The 5,731-nt window shown below is 26.8% G+C and overlaps 1 protein-coding gene across 1 annotated transcript in view; it reads right to left on the bottom strand.

Moving 5' to 3' along the window:
- The window catches only part of LOC111687034 (myophilin), a 25,028-nt gene that overhangs the window by 2,360 nt on the left and 16,937 nt on the right, over positions 1–5,731 (bottom strand). The window lies entirely within an intron of this gene.

The raw sequence follows: 5,731 nt of genomic DNA, 5'->3' as shown, positions 1-5,731 counted from the left end.
TTCTAGTTCAGTTCTAGTTCAGTTCTAGTTCAGTTCTAGTTCAGTTCTAGTTCAGTTCTAGTTGAGTTCTAGTTGAGTTCTAGTTCAGTTCTAGTTCAGTTCTAGTTCGGTTCTAGTTCAGTTCTAGTTCAGTTCTAGTTCAGTTCTAGTTCACTTCTAGTTTAGTACCAGTTCAGTTCTAGTTCAGTTTTAGTTCAGTTCTAGTTCAGTTCTAGTTCAGTTCTAGTTCAGTTCTAGTTCAGTTCTAGTTCAGTTCTAGTTCAGTTCTAGTTCAGTTCTAGTTCAGTTCTATTTCAGTTCTATTTCAGTTCTAGTTCAGTTCTAGTTCAGTTCCAGTTCAGTTCTAGTTCAGTTCTAGTTCAGTTCTAGTTCAGTTCTAGTTCAGTTCTAGTTCAGTTCTAGTTCAGTTCTAGTTCAGTTCTAGTTCAGTTCTAATTCAGTTCTAGTTCAGTTCTAGTTTAGTTCTAGTTCAGTTTTAGTTCAGTTCTATTTCTAGTTCAGTTCCAGTTCAGTTCTAGTTCAGTTCTAGTTCAGTTATAGCTCAGTTCTCAATAGAATGTTCTCAAAAATGGCACTACGTGAATAAAAACAACAATATTTTGTAGGTGCTAAGGATTTAAATGACTCAGAAGCACCTTTGTAATATGTTAAAAGAAAAAAATGTATATATTTTCTGTAATTTCTTTTCAAAGACATTCTATGAATAAGTTTGTATTGCATTCGATTACCTTTCTAACTATTGCTAAATATAATTTAAATAATTCTAAAAATTATAAAACTATTTTACCTTGAGTGAAACTAAAAAGACAAGAAAGTAGAAAAATTCTTTAGAATATTACCCTGACCAAACCATAAAGGTTACATTATGGAAGAGACAAAAACACACAATTAAACCTTTTTAAAAATGTTCAAAAAACAAAAATGTTATTAACTAGGTGAATACATATTTGGTATTAGAAGTATGTTTTAAGTAGAACTTTCAACTAAACTTATATTTGTAGTTAACAAGACATTTAAACAAGCAAAGTTATTTTTTTTCGAAAAGACTAGACATTTTGAAAACATAATTTATAATAAATATGGTATATAGAATACTTGACATTAACATTGTGTTTAACATTGTACGTATAATTATGACAATAACTGTAAACATTTAAATACATTTTAATGTAAATACATACATAGTTATTTACAAATAAGATTATCTTATAAACAAACACGTTATATAGAAATGTTCACAAGTCGTTTGACCTATAATTGATTAGTTTTATTTTATAAGAAATAAGAAAAAAACAAAACGAAAACAGCAGCAAAAAATAATTTCTTTTTTTCTTTAGTCAAAGAAAAAAGTATAAGAGGAAGTTTAATTAAAAAATGGTAGTTATTTGTATGAATGTATGTACTTATATGGTTAGAGGTTATAAATATAAATAATTTAAAATATTTTTTTTAAAAAAAATTTAGGGTCACCGACATTTTGTTATAATGGTAGTATTTTTAAAAAATTTTTGGGATTTTTTTTGGTTTAAAATACTTCTAAGTAGTCTAACCTTAAAACCCAAATTTGTTTCATTATTGTATTATAATTGCATAACGGTACAATTAAAGTTTTAAATTAATTCATACAAAGAAGGAAAGAAACATCATCATCATCATCATCATAAATTGGAATTCATAAAAAAAATTGTTTTGTTACAAACAAATTTTTTTTTTTATTTTTTTGAAAAATTTGGAGAAAGTTTAACGGATGAATAGACAATAATCCATATTTTGCAATATATTTTTCAAAATAATAAAACAACAACTAAAATAAAAAAGAAATAATAACTAATAAATAACCAAAAAATTATAAAGAAAAAGACGCATACATCATCAGTTTATGGTAAAAAAAATCATATTTCTAGAAACACAAAACCAATAAATAAATTGTCTTTTTTTCAAAATTATTATACATCATTTATATTTGTTTAACATTAAAAATAGAATTTTAACCATTTATGTGTATGAAATTTAAAAAAAAAAAATTGTCTTTTTTCATTATTTAAACAAAAAACGTTCGTTTTTATTTCAACTTTATAATGAATCATCTCATATTTTAAACTATAAAATTGCCAAATTCATTCATAAAAAAACTATGATGTCATGAGATTTTTTCTGTAAAACCATATTAAAAACTAATTCAGCTGTTAGAAACGGTTTCAATTTTGTTTTTTTTTTTCTTCTTAGCTTTGAAAATATTGAAAAAAAAAACACTCAATCGTAATGAGCCAACAGTATGTGTTAAAATTGCATGTGTTTCGTTTTTTCATTTTTGTCTATGAGCATTTTTTTATTCTATTTATGGTATAATCAAGATTTTCTAAACTATTTTTGGTTATTGTTGCTTTTTTGTTTGTTTTTAAATAACCGGTACAGTTAATATTATTATGTATATTTATTCTCAACATTAATTACATTTTATTGTTCGAAATTCTTGACCCCAAATAAGAAGAAAGTTTTGAGACTAACAAAAAGTTGTTTATTACGATATTAGAAAATTTTAATAACAAAAGGGTCATAATTCTCAATCAGTTTTAGTTCAGGTTCTGTTTAGATCTAGATCAGTTGTAGTTCCGTTCTAGTTCAGTGTTAGTTGAGTTCTAGTTCAGTTCTAGTTAAATTCTAGTTTATTTCTAGTTCAGTTCTAGTTCAGTTCTAGTTCAGTTCTAGTTCAGTTCTAGTTCAATTCTAGTTAAGATCTAGTTCAGTTCTAGTTCAGTTCTAGTTCAGTTCTAGTTCAGTTCTACTTCAGTTCTAGTTCAGTTCTAGTTCAGTTCTAGTTCAGTTCTAGTTCAGTTCTAGTTCAGTTCTAGTTCAATTCTAGTTCAGTTCTAGTTCAGTTCTAGTTCAATTCTAGTTCAGTTCTAGTTCAGTTCTAGTTCAATTCTAGTTCAGTTCTAGTTAAGATCTAGTTCAGTTCTAGTTCAGTTCTAGTTCAGTTCTAGTTCAGTTCTAGTTCAGTTCTTGTTCAGTTCTTGTTCAGTTCTAGTTCAGTTCTAGTTCTAGTTCAGTTCTAGTTCAGTTCTAGTTCAGTTCTAGTTCAGTTCTAGTTCAGTTCTAGTTCAGTTCTAGTTCAGTTCTAGTTCAGTTCTAGTTCAGTTCTAGTTCAGTTCTAGTTCAGTTCTAGTTCAGTTCTAGTTCAGTTCTAGTTCAGTTCTAGTTCAGTTCTAGTTCAGTTCTAGTTCAGTTCTAGTTCAGTTCTAGTTCAGTTCTAGTTCAGTTCTAGTTCAGTTCTAGTTCAGTTCTAGTTCAGTTCTAGTTCAGTTCTAGTTCAGTTCTAGTTCAGTTCTAGTTCAGTTCTAGTTCAGTTCTAGTTCAGTTCTAGTTCAGTTCTAGTTCAGTTCTAGTTCAGTTCTAGTTCAGTTCTAGTTCAGTTCTAGTTCAGTTCTAGTTCAGTTCTAGTTCAGTTCTAGTTCAGTTCTAGTTCAGTTCTAGTTCAGTTCTAGTTCAGTTCTAGTTCAGTTCTAGTTCAGTTCTAGTTCAGTTCTAGTTCAGTTCTAGTTCAGTTCTAGTTCAGTTCTAGTTCAGTTCTAGTTCAGTTCTAGTTCAGTTCTAGTTCAGTTCTAGTTCAGTTCTAGTTCAGTTCTAGTTCAGTTCTAGTTCAGTTCTAGTTCAGTTCTAGTTCAGTTCTAGTTCAGTTCTAGTTCAGTTCTAGTTCAGTTCTAGTTCAGTTCTAGTTCAGTTCTAGTTCAGTTCTAGTTCAGTTTTAGTTCAGTTCTAGTTCAGTTCTAGTTCAGTTCTAGTTCAGTTCTAGTGCAGTTCTAGGTCAGTTCTAATTCAATTTTACTTCAGTTCTAGTTCAGTTCTAGTTCAATTTTACTTCAGTTCTAGTCCAGTTATAGTTTAGTTCAATTGAGTTCAGAATAGTGTTGAAATTGTTCCGGTAGTAAAGGGCATAAGAATATCCATTACTTTTTGTAAAAGTATAAAAAGTTCGACCCAGACTTCAATAAAATTATAAACTATTTAAATTCATTTTTGCTGATTATTATTTATTTCATTTAAATATTTTTATTTATTAACAGAAAAATTGATTTAATTCTTTATAAAAATATAACAGTTTTGAGCTCAATTCTTTATAACGGAAAAATACCTTAATTAAAACAAAATCACATTAATCATGAAGTAAAAAACAAAAGTTTGTAAATAATTCTAGAACATGTGTTCCATTTTTGTCGGTAAAAAAATAACAATAATTATGTTCCAGTAATTTTAATTAACTGATAAGCCGTCTCAAACTCACTCCATTACTTTGGTTATCAAGTTTGCCTATTTTTTTATGGGATTTTTTTTACAATGAAATTCACAAGATTGGTTAAATGAGATCATTGGTATATTTATTATAAACAATGTAATTTATAATAATAATAAATAATATTAATATGTATACAAATTAATATTAATTAATTAATTATGAAAATTCCTATAACGTTTTTGTAAAAAAAGAAACCTTTTTTTGAATGTCATTTACACACAAAAGTTTTGACAATTTTGTAAAATGTTTGTTAATGAAATTTGTCAACATTGTAATAAGAAAAATGCACAGGGCCGTTAAAATAAATAAATTTAAACAAAATAAAATATCAAAACACACAATAAAATGTGATGATATTCTACTCTCGTTTTAAATGTGTTATTGATTTGTTTTTGTATTTTATTTTGTAATTTTTTATTTCGTTTTTTTTATTTTTTGCATAAACAATTTTTGCAAATAAATTAACTGACAATGCTAAATAAGGTAAAAATGCATTTTTATTACAGGCCCCTAAGCTAAAAGTATATAAAATTTTATAAATTTAGCTGAAATATTTGTAATAAAAAATAAATTTAAACTACTTGTTGTTAAACAATATATTAGGATCACTTAAGTGCAATATAATTTAAAAAATAGTTAAAAATTAGGAACTGTTGACCTGGTTATTTAATTTTATTGATTTTGAAATTTCAATGATTCATCACCAAATTTTGTTAAACTCTCCCGTTAAGCATCAAATTGATGATGTATACCCCCCATTCCAATGAGTTAGAGTGTTATTAAAATCACCAATCATTAAAACAAATATTGACGAGTTTCTTTTTTGTTATTTATGGACTGACTCATTTTATCGAATAGTAATCGATTACTGTTTCACAATATTGAAAAAAACATATACGAAAAAATGGTTCACAAAAATTATTAACTACATGTATGGTTTTTTATTTTCGTTGTCTAATATTTATTTGCTTTGTTGCCATTTTTAGAAAACAACATAATTATTTAATGTTTTTTATTTGAAATTTTCCTATTTTAACCATAATAAGACCTTAAGGTTACGACAGTGATGTTGTAAACAAAGAGCAGAGTAAAAACATCAAATTTGTTTACATTAGATATACATACATATATTGTCATTCGTTAAACAAGTTAGAGGTTAGACAAATTACAGAAACACATACATATTTATACACATGTAGGTTAAATTATACCCAACGGACAAAAAGTAAGTAGTCCTGACTATAAACTAAATTAGAGACAGGACCTAGACTTTAGTTCAAAATAAATTTAAATATATACAAAAGTTCAGATCTAGTTCAGTTTTAGGTAAGTTTAAGTTCGGTTCTAGTTCAGTTCTAGTTCAGTTCTAGTTCAGTTCTAGTTCAGTTCTAGTTCAGTTCTAGTTCAGTTCTAGTTCAGTTCTAGTTCAGTTCTAGT

The sequence above is a fragment of the Lucilia cuprina genome, chromosome 5 (genome assembly GCF_022045245.1).
Source record: "Lucilia cuprina isolate Lc7/37 chromosome 5, ASM2204524v1, whole genome shotgun sequence".
Lineage (NCBI taxonomy): Eukaryota > Metazoa > Arthropoda > Insecta > Diptera > Calliphoridae > Lucilia > Lucilia cuprina.
The sequence above is the reverse complement of the archived record's forward strand: the minus strand, read 5'-3'. Positions and strand labels throughout refer to the sequence as shown.